Below are 19290 nucleotides of genomic sequence, written 5' to 3' on the forward strand. Positions count from 1 at the left end.
AACAGTGAGAGACAGAATAACAACAAAATAATCCAGAAAAACGCATGTCAAAAATGTTATAAATGTATTTGCATTTTAATGAGGGAAATAAGTATTTGACCCCTCTGCAAAACATGACTTAGTACTTGGTGGCAAAACCCTTGTTGGCAATCACAGAGGTCAGACGTTTCTTGTAGTTGGCCACCAGGTTTGCACACATCTCAGGAGGGATTTTGTCCCACTCCTCTTTGCAGATCTTCTCCAAGTTATTAAGGTTTCGAGGCTGACATTTGGCAACTCGAACCTTCAGCTCCCTCCACAGATGTTCTATGGGATTAAGGTCTGGAGACTGGCTAGGCCACTCCAGGACCTTAATGTGCTTCTTCTTGAGCCACTCCTTTGTTGCCTTGGCCGTGTGTTTTGGGTCATTGTCATGCTGGAATACCCATCCACTACCCATTTTCAATGCCCTGGCTGAGGGAAGGAGGGTCTCACCCAAGATTTGACGGTACATGGCCCCGTCCATCGTCCCTTTGATGCGGTGAAGTTGTCCTGTCCCCTTAGCAGAAAAACACCCCCAAAGCATAATGTTTCCACCTCCATGTTTGACGGTGGGGATGGTGTTCTTGGGGTCATAGGCAGCATTCCTCCTCCTCCAAACACGGCGAGTTGAGTTGATGCCAAAGAGCTCGATTTTGGTCTCATCTGACCACAACACTTTCGCCCAGTTCTCCTCTGAATCATTCAGATGTTCATTGGCAAACTTCAGACGGGCCTGTATATATGCTTTCTTGAGCAGAGGGACCTTGCGGGCGCTGCAGGATTTCAGTCCTTCACGGCATAGTGTGTTACCAATTGTTTTCTTGGTGGCTATGGTCCCAGCTGCCTTGAGATCATTGACAAGATCCTCCTGTGTAGTTCTGGGCTGATTCCTCACCGTTCTCATGATCATTGCAACTCCACGAGCTGAGATCTTGCATGGAGCCCCAGGCAGAGGGAGATTGACAGTTATTTTGTGTTTCTTCCATTTGCGAATAATCGCACCAACTGTTGTCACCTTCTCACCAAGCTGCTTGGCAATGGTCTTGTAGCCCATTCCAGCCTTGTGTAGGTCTACAATCTTGTCCCTGACATCCTTGGAGAGCTCTTTGGTCTTGGCCATGGTGGAGAGTTTGGAATCTGATTGATTGATTGCTTCTGTGGACAGGTGTCTTTTATACAGGTAACAAGCTGAGATTAGGAGCACTCCCTTTAAGAGTGTGCTCCTAATCTCAGCTCGTTACCTGTATAAAATACACATGGGAACCAGAAATCTTTCTGATTGAGAGGGGGTCAAATACTTATTTCCCTCATTAAAATGCAAATACATTTATAACATTTTTGACATGGATTCTTTTGTTGTTATTCTGTCTCTCACTGTTCAAAGAAACCTACCATTAAAATTATAGACTGATCATGTCTTTGTCAGTGGGCAAACGTACAAAATCAGCAGGGGATCAAATACTTTTTTCCCTCACTGTAGCCTATGATATAGGCAACCTCACATTACGCACGACAGAAAAATAAAAAAGCCCATAGATGTAGCAATATCTTTTTAGGTAAAAATTGTTTAACAAGCTCCAGTAGGCTAATCTTTTTGAGTGTGAACTGTATTACTGTACTGTATTGTATTATACTGTATTATATGGACTGGAATTACGCACCTCGTTCAAACCATGAAGCTGGGAGAGAGCATGTATGCTGGAGCAGGACACGCGGCCAACAAAGTTACAATTAGTAGAGGCTACTAGGTGCTCGAGTATGCACGTGCATTAGACAAGATGGCGTATTGAATAGAAAGCGGTACAAACAACCTCAAGATAAAAACATAATATTCAAAATCAGTAACTTAGACTAAATATTAGCATTTCATATATTCGTAGTAAATAAAAGATCTGGATAATAAGACAAAACAAATCACAAGGCTAGAGAAATATATCGACAAATATTACAACAACACGCAACACCCAAACATGACGGAAGATAAACGAGGAGAATCAATCCCCAAGAGGAAACGCGACTCCTCAACTGATACAGATGATATATGCTTTTCACCACTGGGTCTGGTAAGTGTGGAAAGCGACCTGTTGAAGTCGATAAATGACAAACTGGGAATACTAGAATTGGTCAGTAAGGACGTAAAAGAGTTGAAAGCGAGTCTTGAAATGAGTGACGAAAAAGCTGCGATAATGGAGAAAAAAACCAAATAATTAAAAGTGACAGTCTCTAAGATGGAAACGGACGTTAGGGAACTTAAAAAGGAGAACAACCTTCTGAGAGAAGCCTTACTAGACATCCAAACTAGATCGATGAGAGAAGATCTAGTACTTACGGGTATTCAGGAAAAGGAGGGAGAAATAACCGAGAATATTATGAAGGATTTCCTGCATACAGCGCTTCAAATCCCACTCGAGGCTGTCGATAAAATCCAACTTGAACGTGTATACCGTTTCGGAAAAAGAGGACAGAAATATGATCGCCCAATCGTTGGCAAATCTGCATTTTTTAAGGATAAAGCAATGGTAAAAAGCCTAGGTAAATGACTTTCTGGCACGAAAATAGGCATGAATGATCAGTTCCCGAGGGAGATTGAAGAAAGGCGCAAAGTTCTGTATCCAATCTTCAAGGAAAATAGATTAAAAGGGAAACGTGTTGCACTTGTGGTCGATAAACTATATATTGACAACCAAATGTTCAGAGACACAAAGACTACTCCATGGCTTTTCTAAAAGTTGGAACACCCAATACTAGCAATGATAGGGATTGTAATATTAAATAACATTTATAGTAAGTATAGTATTTTAAAAAAAAGGTATAAAACGATATAACAAGAAAAGATAACAAGCAGAATAATACATCTTCAAATACAACTAATTAGAACATGGCTTTTTTGGCGGGCAATTGTTGTTTTGGCGGACGGTTGTTGTGGTTGGTCCTGTGTTCTCCCTGGCGTCCTTTCCCCCTTGCGGCAGGTGTGGGATGGGGGTGCGTTTGTGCGCTCGGCCCATTTCCTCCGCAGTCAACAATGTGGTGTGCATTTTTGTGTTTGGAAGGGTGCGGCGTTAAGTGAGTGAGAGGGGAAATGGTTGCATATCCCAGAGCCGACGGGTGTCTATGAGCAGGGGTAGTGAGAGAGAGCTTTCAATTTTGTGTAGATGAGGGATATACATTTTTAAATATAGTATACATCTAATCAAATTTTTTATTGTCCTATCATGATGGAACGATCCCCAACCCTATATCCTAGACACCCACCTGAGCGACCCATACACCAAAGAGAAGTTCCCATCTGTTTTATGGACCTGCTGTGAGTATGCAGCCTAAACAGAGAAATAAATGTGGTCAGAGACCTACTTGAGCAGCACCGCCCCCTCAATATTCTGAGCCTGTCTGGCAGGGTTGGTCCTACAAAGCCAGAGCCCCCTGATGGGAGAGCATTATATACAAGGAAATTCTCAAAGCTGCTAATGAGAACCTTGACGACCTTGTACCTAGCCGGTGGGGATTCCGGTGGGGTACGCCCACCCAGGTAGTGGCAGTGCTGGCAACACTGGCTGCAGTAACCCATGGGGAGGGGGTCACACTCGGACAATCAGAGAGGGGGTTTATCATTGTGGCCCAGGTGGCACAAAATAATCAAAGGTCTGACTGCACGGAGATGCTTAGGGAAAATGGTTACAACGGGGGACCAGAGTGTTTGTGTCTCAGGTGAAGAGGGTGGATCTGATCTCCATCACCTAGGACTTGACATAGATTAAGTAGATTAATCAAATCTCACATTGTTGTCAATTTCTGCTCAATCCTGCATGCTCTCTCAATCAGCTGTAACTGTATGTGCACTTGTAAATCAGGTCCTTTTTTGAGTTGGGCTCTGGGATGTGGGAGGACCGCGGTAATTATTGGCTAGGATAATAATTGCTTGTCAATAAATTAAATGTAATACAATGGCAATCCGGGTTATATGTTAAAATCCTACGCATGAACTGCCGACATTATTACGCATATTAATTGATAATGATGGAAAATAAGATATGCAAGATATTTGAATAGATATATATTTTTAAATAGTTATATATATATATATATATATATATATATATATATATATATATATATATATAGAGAGAGAGAGAGAGAGAGAGAGAGAGAGAGAGAGGTGACAGCATTGGAAATGCTTTTGCCGGTTAATCTGCTTCTGTTTTGTGGGTGGCACTGTGTGCTGTTTTCGATGGATGGGTCCTGGCCTCTCGGGGCCCTAGGGATCCGGAGGGACGTGGGTGGGATGCCGATCACTGGGATGACGGCTCAACTTGGGATGGGGAGGGGCTTTAGCGGGGGAATTAGTGGAGAACAATTGAAGGGTTACTTAGTAGCAATGCAAATATCACAGTACAGCTAAACAGCTATATTTTGTGGTCCTCTGTAGCTCAATTGGTAGAGCATGGCGCTTGTAACGCCAGGGTAGTGGGTTCGATCCTCGGGACCACCTATACGTAAAAATTTATGCACACATGACTGTAAGTCGCTTTGGATAAAAGCGTCTGCTAAATGGCATATTATATTATATTATATGTGGACACTCAATCATTACGGTGTTTTTTATTGGTAAATTTACAAACATATATAATGATAAATAGACTTGAAACTTGTATCTCATTATGGTTTATGGTGAAATAAGTATAGCCAGTTATAATTGTAATGGCTTAGCTGATAATAACAAAAGAAGAACAATATTTACATGGCTCACAGAGAAGGAATATAATATGTATTGTTTACTGGAAACTCATTCAACAATTCTAGATGAAGTTGTGTGGAAAAAGGAATGGAGGGGGCGAAATATACTTCTCCCATGGGCAAAGAAATTCAAAAGGGGTGATGATATTAATTAATAGTAATTTCGATCCGAATGTGCAAATTGTCCAAATAGATACGCAAGGTAGATGGATTATTTTAAATATGTTATTGGACCATAAACAGATATGGCTCATTAACCTTTACGGACCAAATAATGATGATCCACACTTCTTTCACAATATATATAATAAATTATCAACGCTTCAAGCAATTCAAGACAATATTATTATGGTGGGGGATTATAATACTGTTTTAAATAGCTCAATGGACCGTAAAGGAAATTACACTACAAACAATCACCCACATGCTCTTAAGGAAATCGTGAATGTCATGGATACATTAGAACTAGTAGATATATGGAAGCTTAAATATCCTGATCTAGTGAGATATACATGGCGGAGACTCAATCAAGCTAGTCGTCTTGACTTCTTTCTTATCTCATTCTCGTTGGCACCAAAAGTTTTAAAAGTGTTGTTAGGGGACAGAATGCGGTCGGATCATCATATAATTGGCATATTCATTACTCTTACTGAATTTCCACGTGGGCGAGGATATTGGAAATTTAATCAAAGCCTATTGGATGATAATTTATTTTGAACTAGGACAAAGGAATTTATAACTGACTTTTTCCGACATAACATAGGTACAGGAAATCCCCTTATTGTATGGGACACCTTTAAATGTGCCTTTAGAGGCCATGCAATTCAGTACTCATCTCGAAAACAAAAGCAATTTGGGTCAAAATAGTTTATACTAACAAAGGAAATAGAAAGTCTAACAGTATGTATAGCGCATATAATTAAAAAGGTATTGTCGGATATTATTAATTCTAATCAGACAGGTTTTTTACATGGAAGATACATTGGAGATAATATAAGGCAAGTATTGGAAACTATAAAACATATATACGACTGGGGTTTATATACAGTGGGGAGAACAAGTATTTGATACACTGCTGATTTTGCAGGTTTTCCTACTTACAAAGCATGTAGAGGTCTGTAATTTTTATCATAGGTACACTTCAACTGTGAGAGACGGAATCTAAAACAAAAATCCAGAAAATCACATTGTATGATTTTTAAGTAATTAATTTGCATTTTATTGCATGACGTAAATATTTGATCACCTAACAACCAGTAAGAATTCCGGCTCTCACAGACCTGTTAGTTTTTCTTTAAGAAGCCCTCCTATTCTCCACTCATTACCTGTATTAACTGCACCTGTTTGAACTCGTTACCTGTATAAAAGACACCTGTCCACACACTCAATCAAACAGACTCCAACCTCTCCACAATGGCCAATACCAGAGAGCTGTGTAAGGACATCAGGGATAAAATTGTAGACCTGCACAAGGCTGGGATGGGCTACAGGACAATAGGCAAGCAGCTTGGTGAGAAGGCAACAACTGTTGGCGCAATTATTAGAAAATGGAAGAAGTTCAAGATGACAGTTTGCCAATGACCATCTGGATGTTCCAGACGAGGAATGGGAGAAGATCATGTGGTCTGATGAGACAAAAATAGAGCTTTTTGGTCTAAACTCCACTCACCGTGTTTGGAGGAAGAAGAAGGATGAGTACAACCCCAAGAACACCATCCCAACCATGAAGCATGGAGGTGGAAACATCATTCTTTGGGGATGCTTTTCTGCAAAGGGGACAGGACGACTGCACCGTATTGAGGGGAGGATGGATGGGGCCATGTATCGTGAGATCTTGGCCAACAACCTCCTTCCCTCAGTAAGAGCATTGAAGATGGGTCGTGACTGGGTCTTCCAGCATGACAATGACCCGAAAAACACAGCCAGGGCAACTAAGGAGTGGCTCCGTAAGAAGCATCTCAAGGTCCTGGAGTGGCCTAGCCAGTCTCCAGACCTGAACCCAATATAGAAAATCTTTGGAGGGAGCTGAAAGTCCGTATTGCCCAGCGACAGCCCCGAAACCTGAAGGATCTGGAGAAGGTCTGTATGGAGGAGTGGGCCAAAATCTCTGCTGCAGTGTGTGCAAACCTGGTCTAGACCTACAGGAAACATATTATCTCTGTAATTGCAAACAAAGGTTTCTGTACCAAATATTAAGTTCTGCTTTTCTGATGTATCAAATACTTATGTCATGCAATAAAATGCAAATTAATTACTTAAAAATCATACAATGTGATTTTCTGTATTTTTGTTTTAGATTCCGTCTCTCACAGTTGAAGTGTACCTATGATAAAAATTACAGACCTCTACATGCTTTGTAAGTAGGAAAACCTGCAAAATCGGCAGTGTATCAAATACTTGTTCTCCCCACTGTATATTTTTTAAAGGATGTGTATGTATGTATGTATATATGTATGTGGGTATGTATGTATGTGTGTATATGTATGTGTGTGTATGTATGTGTATATATATATATATGTATATGTATATGTATATGTATATATATGTATATGTATATATGTATATATATGTATATGTATGTATATATATATATGTATATATATATATATATATATATATATATATATATATATATATATATATATATATATAACATGGGGGATTGGAAGTGATGCAGACAATTACATTGATGGAAGTTACAATCTATCTGCAATATTAAGCTGATCTACCTCCAAAAAACAAACAAAAAAACAATATATATATATATATATATATATATATATATATATATATATATACAGTACCAGTCAAAAGTTTGGACACACCTATTCATTCAAGGGTTTTTCTTAATTTTTTACTATTTTCTACATTGTAGAATAATAGTGAAGACATCAAAACTATGAAATAACACATATGGAATCATGTAGTAACCAAAAAAGTGTTAAACAAATCAAAATATATTTCATATTTGAGATTCTTCGAAGTAGCCACCCTTTGCCATGATGACAGCTTTGCACACTCTTGGCATTCTCTCAACCAGCTTCATGAGGAATGCTTTTCCAACAGTCTTGAAGGGGTTCCCACATATGCTGAGCACTTGTTGGCTGCTTTTCCTTCTCTCTGCGGTCCAACTCATCCCAAACCATCTCAATTGGGTTGTGGTCGGGTCAATGTGGAGGCCAGGTCATCTGATGCAGCACTCCATCACTCTCCTTCTTGGTCAAATAGCCCTTACACAGCCTGGGGGTGTGTTTTGGGTCATTGTCCTGAAAAACAAATGATAGTCCCACTAAGCGCAAACCAGATGGGATGGCGTATCGCTGCAGAATACTGTGGTAACCATGCTGGTTAAGTGTGCCTTGAATTCTAAATACATTTTTACATGTTAGTCATTTAGCAGACGCTCTTATCCAGACCGACTTACAGTTAGTGAGTGCATACATTTTCATACTGGCCCCCCGTGGGAAACAAACCCACAACCCTGGCGTTGCAAACGCCATGCTCTACCAACTGAGCTACAGGGAATGACAGTGTCACCAGCAAAGCACCCTGTTACGTGTGACGTATTTTTCTTTCTCCCCATTTCCCTTTGTAGTGTGTTTGTGTGTTCTGGGCATTACAGGTGTGCTGAGTTGCGGCTGAAGATGGTGGGCGTGGCTTCGGTCCGCAGTCCTGGCAGCTGTAGCTGATTGATGAGAGTATACCTGTTTGCCGTGTGAGCTCGAAGAGAGGGGGAGAGAGGACACTTGTTGTTTGGCTGTTTGGGTATTGGCTGTGTTAATTTATCTGTGTTTGTGTTCCAGCCGGTCCTCCTGCTGTACTCCACCCTACCTAGGTCCTGGAGAAGGGAAAGATAGATCTGCCCATGGGTGTACATTCACACGTAGATAACCCATTGTTTTACACACTAGGTTAGCCGGTCGGGTGACACCCCTGTATTTTTGGTAAACAGGTAGGAAAGTGGGTTAGGGTTAGAGTGTGATAGGAAGGTTTAGGTGTGTAGAAGAGGAGGGACCTTTTGTTTATTTTCATTAATTGGACCCCGTTCCCAAATATTCCCTTCTCTTACCTTCCCTGGTTTATTTGATTGATTTGTTGTTTCTTTATGGGTGTTGTATATTTTGTTTAAGTACATTACTAAACGTCCCCCGAGGGCTAACCTTGAGATCTGGTTATTTTAGTTCATTACACCACACATTTCTCCCACCTTCATCTAGTTTACCTTGTGTGCGCAGGCCCAGGCATTTACGTCTCCTCCTCAGACCAACTACACCCGAGGGGAGAACGTAACACACCCCCACACCATCACACCTCCTCCTCCATGCTTTACGGTGGGAACTACACATGCGGAGATCATCCGTTCACCCACACCGCGTCTCACAAAGACACGGCGGTTTGAACCAAAAATCTCAAATTTGGACTCATCAGACTAAAGGACAGATTTCCACCGGTCTAATGTCCATTGCTTGTGTTTCTTGGCCCATGCAAGTCTCTTCTTCTAATTGGTGTCCTTTAGTAGTGGTTTCTTTGCAGCAATTCAACCATGAAGGCCTGATTCACGTGGTCTCCTCTGAACAGTTGATGTTGAGATGTGTCTGTTACTTGAACTCTGTGAAGCATTTATTTGGGCTGCAATCTGAGGTGCAGTTAACTCTAATGAACTTATTCTCTGCAGCAGAGGTAACTTTGGGTCTTCCTTTCCTGTGGCGGTCTTCATGAGAGCCAGTTTCATCATAGCGCTTGATGTTTTTTTGCGACTGCAATTGAAGAAACGTTTAAAGTTCTTGAAATGTTCTGTATTGACTGACCTTCATGTCTTAAAGTAATGATGGACTGTCATTTCTCTTTGCTTATTTGAGCTGTTCTTGCCATAATATGGACTTGGTCTTTTACCAAATAGGGCTATCTTCTGTATACCACCCCTACCTTGTCACAACAAAACTGATTGGCTCAAACGCATTAAGAAGGAAAGAAATTCCACAAATTAACTTTTAACAAGGCACACCTGTTAATTGAAATGCATTCCAGGTGACTACCTCATGAAGCTGGTTGAGAGAATGCCAAGCGTGTGCAAAGCTGTCATCAAGGCAAAGGGTGGCTACTTTGAAGAATCTCAAATATCAAATATATTTTGATTTGTTTAACACTTTTTTGGTTACTACATGATTCCATATGTGTTATTCCATAGTTTTGATGCCTTCACTATTATTCTACAATGTAGAAAACAGTAAAACATTAAGAAAAACCCTGGAATGAGTAGGTGTGTCAAAACTTTTGACTGGTACTGTAAATATATACAGTGCCCTCCACAATTATTGGCACCCCTGTTTAAGATGTGGTCGAGGACTTCCAAAAATTCTCCTTTTTTTTTTAAACAACATAGAACCCAAATGCAAAAAAAAGAGAAAAATCCAACCTTTTATTGAAGTACATTACTTTGGTGTAAAAAAAAAAATCACACATTTAGAAAAAAAATAACTTGAAATCATGTGTCCCACAATTATTGGCACCCCTGATGTTAATACTTTGTACAACCCCCTTTTGCCAACAAGACAGCACTTAATCTCCTCCTATAACATTTCACAAGATTGGAGAACACAGAGAGAGGGATCTTTGACCATTCTTCTTTGCACAATCTTTCTAGATCATCCAGTGTCCTGGGTCCTCTCTTATGCACTCTCCTCTTTAGCTCGCCCCACAGGTTTTCGATTGGGTTGAGGTCTGGGGACTGAGATGGCCATGGGAGGACCTTGAGTTTGTGACTGCTGAACCATTTTTGTGTAGATTTTGCCACATGTTTTGGATCATTATCCTGCTGAAAGACCCAATGACGACCCATCTTCAGCTTTCTGGCAGAGGCCATCAGGTTTTTATTTAAAATGTCCTGGTAGTTCAAAGCGTTCATAATGCCATGCACCCTAACAAGGTTCCCAGGGCCTTTGGAAGAGAAACAGGCCCACAGCATCACAGATCCTCCACCATACTTCACGGTGGGCATGAGGTGCTTTTCGGCATACTCATCTTTTGTTTTACGCCAGACCCACTTAGAGTGTTTGTTGCCAAAAAGCTCAATCTTAGTCTCATCTGACCAAAGCACACAATCCCAGTTGAAGTCCCAGTGCCGCTTAGCAAACTCCAGACGTTTACGTTTGTTAGTGTTAGTGAGAAAAGGCTTTTTCCTTGCATGCCTCCCAAACAGCTTGTTGGCATGTAGAGAGCGTCTGATGGTTGTTTTGGAGACTTTGTGACCCCAAGATGCCACTCTTTGATGCAATTCTGTGACAGTGAGCTTAGGACTTTTTTTTACTTCTCTTACCATCCTCCTCACTGTGCATTGTGGCAAGATAAACTTGGGACCTCTTCCAGCCTTGTTTGTCACTGTTCCAGTTGTTTTAAACTTCTTAATGATTCCTCTGACTGTACGGGCAAGTTAAGGCGAGTGGCTATTTTCTTGTAGCCATTGCCTGACTTATGAAGGTCGACACAAATCTGCCTTACTTGAATGGTGTGTTCTCTTGTCTTTGCCATGTTGACAAATGGGTAAGAGAATTAGGCCTCTGTGTCACGTCATATTTATACCCCAGGGAAACAGGAAGTCATGAATTACTAATTAAAAGTTCCTAGATACCCTGACCAACTTTAGCAACTACAGAAAAATATATTTAAAAAAAAATCAATTAAAATTTTCAGCGGAATTGTTAGGGGTGCCAATAATTGTGGGACACATGATTTCAAGTTTATTTTTTTCTAAATGTGTGATTTTTTTTTTTACCACCAAAGTAATGTACTTAAATAAAAGGTTGGATTTTTCTCTTTTTTTGCATTTGGGTTCTATGTTGTTTAAAAAAAAATGAGAATTTTTGGAAGTCCTCGACCACATCTTAAACAGGGGTGCCAATAATAGTGGAGGGCACTGTATATATATATATATACAGTGGGGAGAACAAGTATTTGATACACTGCCGATTTTGCAGGTTTTCCTACTTACAAAGCATGTAGAGGTCTGTAATTTTTATCATAGGTACACTTCAACTATGAGAGACGGAATCTAAAACAAAACTCCAAGAAATCACATTGTATGATTTTTAAATAATTAATTTGCATTTTATTGCATGACATAAGTATTTGATCACCTACCAACCAGTAAGAATTCCGGCTCTCACAGACCTGTTAGTTTTTCTTTAAGAAGCCCTCCTGTTCTCCACTCATTACCTGTATTAACTGCACCTGTTTGAACTCGTTACCTGTATAAAAGACACCTGTCCACACACTCAATCAAACAGACTCCAACCTCTCCACAATGGCCAAGACCAGAGAGCTGTGTAAGGACATCAGGGATAAAATTGTAGACCTGCACAAGGCTGTGATGGGCTACAGGACAATAGGCAAGCAGCTTGGTGAGAAGGCAACAACTGTTGGCGCAATTATTAGAAAATGGAAGAAGTTCAAGATGACGGTCAATCACCCTCGGTCTGGGGCTCCATGCAAGATCTCACCTCGTGGGGCATCAATGATCATGAGGAAGGTGAGGGATCAGCCCAGAACTACACGGCAGGACCTGGTCAATGACCTGAAGAGAGCTGGGACCACAGTCTCAAAGAAAACCATTAGTAACACACTACACCGTCATGGATTAAAATCCTGCAGCGCACGCAAGGTCGCCCTGCTCAAGCCAGCGCATGTCCAGGCCCATCTGAAGTTTGCCAATGACCATCTGGATGATCCAGAGGAGGAATGGGAGAAGGTCATGTGGTCTGATGAGACAAAAATAGAGCTTTTTGGTCTAAACTCCACTTGCCGTGTTTGGAGGAAGAAGAAGGATGAGTACAACCCCAAGAACACCATCCCAACCGTGAAGCATGGAGGTGGAAACATCATTCTTTGGGGATGCTTTTCTGCAAAGGGGACAGGACGACTGCACCGTATTGAGGGGAGGATGGATGGGGCCATGTATCGCGAGATCTTGGCCAACAACCTCCTTCCCTCAGTAAGATGGGTCGTGGCTGGGTCTTCCAGCATGACAACAACCCGAAACACACAGGCAAGGCAACTAAGGAGTGGTTCCGTAAGAAGCATCTCAAGGTCCTGGAGTGGCCTAGCCAGTCTCCAGACCTGAACCCAATAGAAAATCTTTGGAGGGAGCTGAAAGTCCGTATTGCCCAGCGACAGCCCCGAAACCTGAAGGATCTAGAGAAGGTCTGTATGGAGGAGTGGGCCAAAATCCCTGCAGCAGTGTGTGCAAACCTGGTCAAGACCTACAGGAAACGTATGATCTCTGTAATTGCAAACAAAGGTTTCTGTACCAAATATGAAGTTCTGCTTTTCTGATGTATCAAATACTTATGTCATGCAATAAAATGCAAATTCATTACTTAAAAATCATACTTTGTGATTTTCTGGATTTTTGTTTTAGATTCCGTCTCTCGCAGTTGAAATGTACTTATGATAAAAATTACAGACCTCTACATGCTTTGTAAGTAGGAAAACCTGCAAAATCAGCAGTGTTTCAAATACTTGTTCTCCTCACTGTATATATATATATATATATATATATATATATATATATATATATATATATATATATATATATATATATATATATATATATATATATATATATATCGTCTTTGTATATCAAAATCATTGTAATGTGGTTAACCTTAAAAATGAAAATTACTCAAATATAAAATATAAAATTCAACCAGAGAGCACCCTTAGATCATTGGAAAAGGCTGCACTTGACACTTGCACTTACATTTACGTCATTTAGCAGACGCTCTTATCCAGAGCGACTTCCAGGAGCAATTAGGGTTAAGTGCCTTGCTTAAGGGCACATCGACAGATTTTTCACCTAGTCGGCTCGGGGATTAGAACCAGCGACGTTTCGGTTACTGGCACAACGCTCTTACCCACTAAGCTACCTGCCGCCCCACTTGAATCATTCCCACTGTGAATGGCTAGGCCCCCTACGCTATGAAACCACACACTATTGCAGAGACTTTGATATTACCGGCTGCAATTGGTATGGTGAAAACAATGTGTGGGGAGGCAGCAGAGGTGGGACCAAGTCACTATATGAATCCCAAGTAGAACGGGTCAAGACTCGACTCAAGTCCAAGTCTAATAGCAAGTCGAGTCGAGTCACAATTTTTCAAGTCAAGTAAAAAAAAGAATCTATACATCCAATGCCTTGTTCAACTACAAATCTGTGTCTATTTATTGAGGACAGTTCATTACCCACAACCCTTTTCATTATTTAGTCTACAACACATTTTGATTAGCCCATGTCATTGTAAAATAGGGACCTTGTAGCAGTCGCATGAAATCAGCAGAAGGCAAGGTAGGCTGAGGTGCTCAGAGTGTAGATGTATTTACAGGTCTTGGTGATCCAATGGTGAAAGCACCATATCATACAAAATATACAAGTAGATTTACCAAATATACACGGGCAATAGCCCAAAAGATATAGCCTCTGTATCAGGCTTAACCTGTCCTATCTTAACGGACACAGGTAGGGCAAGACAGTACAGCCTCCCCTTGACAAACCAAATCGAATCTGTCTAACAGGCGCTTAAACAGGTAGGCTTACATTATATAAGCACTTGACCCCCAGGACCATACAATTACCCAATTGGCAATTACAACCAATAAACTGGTTCTACAATGTAAAAGGCAATTTTCACATCCAATTTTCACATCCAACAAAAATGACACAGACATAGGACACAGACACAAGGAACTCCGACATAACCCGGGAAATATGAACAAAGGCAACCATGCATTGAATTAAATAAACAGAACTTCTACCTCATGAGTCTTGCGAACGTTAATGTGCACTATAAACATCGCGCCAACTCAGAGCAGAGTAAGAAATGGTTGGCTAAATGAAAAGGTATCGTCGGCCTACCAAACATGAAACAGCAATGTCTACGTGTTGCAAAAAAAACGGTACTGGAATGGAATGATGAAACGCTAGCAATTATTGTAGTATTCGATGGAATATAGATTTACCACATAGGGCCTGTGCATTTTAAACGTGTGAAAGCAACAGCAAACATTTCAACAACAGAAAAAAAGCGCTCTCCACTGGCGGGAGGTTGGAGCGCGCGAGTGAAGAGCGGCGCCTATGGTGCGTCTTCGCCACAGTAATAATTAATTTTAACACCAAATTCCAAAAGCAAGCTTCATAAGTAGATTATCAATTTCAAGCATTTGTTACATACTAAAATACCAGCAAGCCTATGCTAGTAATTGTTGCCCCCTTGCTGGTGAGTTCACAAAGTAAACTGTTAATATTCTTGATCCCCAAACAAGTTTTGGAGCTGCATATATATTTATTATGGCAATCCTCTCTTCCTATAATTTGACGTTTGCGCTGTACAGCAAATCAGCAATGTCTTCGCTAAGGGCGATGCTGCGGACTGTCTCTGGCTATGTGTAGAGTAATCAATCCACGTATATACTCTGTGCCACAAAATGAGTGACAAAACATTACAAAACCAGACCAGATAATTTCAAGTCATCATTCTCAAGTCAATGTCGAGTCCCGAGTCTTGAGGCTCCAAGTCCAAGTTAAGTCTCAAGTTATTTTATTTTCTATCAAGTCCAGTCTCAAGTCATCAAATTTGTGATTTGAGTCAGACTTGAGTTCAAGTCATGTGACACGGATCCACAACTTTGGGAGGCAGAGGCACAGAAACTCACATCAACACCTTTGTCAGATAACATTTTTAAACGAATAATTTATGCTACGACTAGCAATCAAGAGGAAACTCTGACTGAACTACCCGCATTCAGGGGTCACTACAGAGGTGTTTTGGTTCCTGACGTCTGTCTCCCTCTGAGCATTAATGCCGCGTTCAAAACAACTGGGAACTGGGAACTCGGAAATCCCAGACTTCCGACTTCAGTGCGTTCAAGACAACTGGGAACTCTGAAAAAAACGAGCTCCGAATGGGAAAAATATTTTTGAACGGTCATCCAACTCGGAATTCCAACTTGGGAACTCGGGCCTCTTTCTAGAGCTCCGACTTTCCGATCTGAAGACCAATGATGTCATGATTTGACCTCGTATTCTTACGAGGTTCCAGTTCTCTTTAAAGCACCATAAAACTCATGGTACCCTTTGCCAGCTCATATCTGTGTAAAGCTGGATTCAGTGCAGTCGTCTGCATTAAAACCAAATATCGATCCAGGTTGGATGTGAAAGCAGAGATGAGGTGCACACTATCGACCACGCCCCCTGACTTTGAGAAGCTCCTTAGAAGCTCCTAGGCGACATGCATCAAACACACCCATCTCATTAGTGGTGGTGAGATAAGGGACATTATGTCAGAGCAATTAGCAATTGACTGTCATAGCCCCACATTAAAAGTATGTGATGGTGAGTTGAGAAGACAATCAGAAATACTGTTAGAATGTTTTTCAATTGACTACCATATTCCCAAATAAAAAAGTAAACATTGGCTGTTAATTACATACTTTTTTTCACATTAATTTACAGAAATCAAAATGGGATAGTGGGCCAAAATCATTTGGGAACCCCTGGCCTACCTCTTTCTCTCTCTATTGTTGCTTCATTCCTTCCTCGCTTCAACATTTAAATAAAATACGTTTTGTTGTCCTTATCATTGTAATGACATGCTTAAGATGCAGACGGCTTTCAGTGCTCTTCACGAAGATTGAATGGTCATGGTTTTTAACCCTCCCGTTGTCCTAGGGTCAAAATGACCCGCCACTGTGTTGAACCAACTTTATTTAATTTTTATATTTTTTGGATCATTTGTGAGAAGGAGGCAGTGATACTTTCTTTAAAGTCTCACTGCCTCCTTCTCACAAATGATCCCCAAAATATAAAAATTAAATAAATTTGGTTCAACACAGTGGCGGGTCATTTTGACCCTAGGACAACGGGAGGGTTAACAAATTACTGCTATAGCCTACCGCCATCACGCGTTCTCTCTTTTTTCAAACTCCCCGTGAGTTCTGTTGGCGACTGTTTTTAACATTCAGCAAACAAGAGCTTGCATCCACTTCAAATAGTCTATTAGCATAAGAAATGGAGAAAAAAAACTAACCCAGCAAGCTATTCTAGTCTAGCTTTTCCTGGGACTACAATTAGCGTTTTTAAGGAGAGAGGCCAGGGGAGCACAGGTGTGTATTGCACAAGAGACAGAGGGTAGAAGCTTATTTATAAAACTGGTTGTTTGGATCCTGGATGCTGATTGGACAAGCAGCATTCCAAGCCGTGCTGTATTGTATTGGCCGTCACGGGCACACGATTCCTGCTAACAGTACAATTAAGTGATAATGCCTGAGAAGCCGGTGTTTGGAGGATATATTGGCATGCGTGTTGTTAGCCCCGAGATGAAGTCGAGGTCCGGCAAACCGTGCCAATATGTCCTCCAAACACCGGCTTCGAGGGCATTATCACTTTTATACAAGGGGTTACCAACATATTCAAATAATGATTGACATATTTTCATTAAAAACTTTATTTTGATGAATTTATTCATACTATTTCATCCTTCCACAAGATATAGTCCCGACACAAATCTAGGGTTGCTAACCAAGCCGGCTGATCGTTTGTTCATTATCATGGACAAATCGAAGTAAATGCCAATAGGAAAAAAAATCGAACTAACGAAAATGCAGCCAGTGTCTATCCAGGTTCAATGTCTGACATGACTGAGTTAGCTGAAGTTGGCTAGCTAGCTAGCAAGTGACACAAACGTTATCCAGCCTGCATAGCAACCATTTTGTTTAGAATGGACAACCAGACCTTTTGCATAGCAACTATGCAAAGATAATTAATGACTGTGTCCCGTCTGTAGCAACATGAGCAAAATAACTAACACCAGATTTTGTCTGGACTATATCTTCTGGTAGAATAAGTAAATTGTATGAATTTACTTATGAAAATAAAGTTTTAACCCTCCCGTTGTCCTAGGGTCAAAATGACCCGCCACTGTGTTGAACCAACTTTATTTAATTTTTATATTTTGGGGATCATTTGTGAGAAGGAGGCAGTGAGACTTTAAAGAAAGTATCACTGCCTCCTTCTCACAAATGATCCCCAAAATATAAAAATTAAATAAAGTTGGTTCAACACAGTGGCGGGTCATTTTGACCCTAGGACAACGGGAGGGTTAAGGAAAATTAAATATGTTGGTTACAGTAACAGTTTTATAAAAGCAATGAGGCACGTGAGGCAGTGCTCTATCATGAATACACTCACATGTAAATTGGTTGACTAGTCCTCCGCTATCGTGGTCGGGCCGAACAAAGCCATTTTCCTGTGACTGTATTCATGATACAGCACTGCCTCTTGTGCCTTATTGCTTAATCATAACCCATCATTCATTAGCTAAATACAAGGCTAATACTGCAATGTATTTATTACCTGAAAGAGGTAGGCTCGGACATACACTACATGGCCAAAAGTAGGTGGACATCTGCTCGTCAAACCTCTAATTCCAGTCGGAGTCAGTGTTCCAATTCATCCCAAAGGTGTTCGATGGGGTTGAGGTCAGGGCTCTGTGCAGGCCAGTCAAGTTCTTCCACTCCGATCTCGACAAATCATTTCAATATGGACCTCGCTTTGTGCACGGGGGCATTGTCATGCTGAAACAGGAAAGGGCCTTCCCCAAACTGTTGCCACAAAGTTGGAAGCACAGAATCGTCTAGAAAGTCATTGTATGCTGTAGCATTAAGATTGACCTTCATTGGAACTACGGGGCCTAGCCCTAACCATGAAAAACAGCCCCAGACCATTATTCCTCCTGCACCAAACTTTAAAGTTGGCACTATGCTATGGGGCAGGTTGTGTTCTCCTGGCATCCGCCAAACCCAGATTTGTTCGTCGGACTGCCAGATGGTGAAGCGTGATTCATCTCTCCAGAGAACGTGTTTCCACTGCTCCAGAATCCAATGGCGGCGAGCTTTACACCACCCAGATGGTGAAGCGTGATTCATCTCTCCAGAGAACGTGTTTCCACTGCTCCAGAATCCAATGGCGGCGAGCTTTACACCACTCCAGCCGATGCTTGGCATTGCGCATGGTGATCTTAGGCTTGTGTGCGGCTGCTCGGCCATCAAAACCCATTTCATAAAGTTCCCGACGAACAGTTCTTGTGCTGATGTTGCTTCCAGAGGCAGTTTGGAACTAACTCGGTAGTGAGTGTTGCAAACGAGGACAGACGATTTTAATGCGCTACGCGCTTCAGCACTCTGTGGTCCCGTTCTGTGAGCTTGTGTGGCCTACCACTTCACGGCTGAGCCGTTGTTGCTCCTAGACGTTTCCACTTCACAATAACAGCACTTACAGTTGGCAGCTCTAGCAGGGCAGACATTTTACAAACTGACTAGTTGGAAAGGTGGCATCCTATGACGGTGCCCAGTGGTGGAAAAAGTACCCAATTGTCATACTTGAATAAAAGTATAGATACCTTAATAGAAAGTTACTCAAGTAAAAGTGAAAGCCACCCAGTAAAATACTACTTGAGTAAAATACTAAAAGTATTTGGTTCTAAATATACT

The 19290-nt window shown here is 41.2% G+C and overlaps 1 protein-coding gene and 1 long non-coding RNA gene across 3 annotated transcripts in view; one reads left to right on the plus strand and one right to left on the minus strand.

Moving 5' to 3' along the window:
• Positions 1-19290, plus strand: part of LOC311146880 — a 46927-nt gene that overhangs the window by 14346 nt on the left and 13291 nt on the right. The gene's annotated exons all lie outside the window — the stretch shown is intronic.
• The window catches only part of LOC311146476 (protein shisa-like-2A), a gene marked incomplete at both ends in the record, with an annotated part of 38485 nt that overhangs the window by 680 nt on the left and 18515 nt on the right, over positions 1-19290 (minus strand). The window lies entirely within an intron of this gene.

Source organism: Coregonus lavaretus, assembly GCF_964263955.1.
Source record: "Coregonus lavaretus genome assembly, chromosome: 19".
Classification (NCBI taxonomy): Eukaryota; Metazoa; Chordata; class Actinopteri; order Salmoniformes; family Salmonidae; genus Coregonus; species Coregonus lavaretus.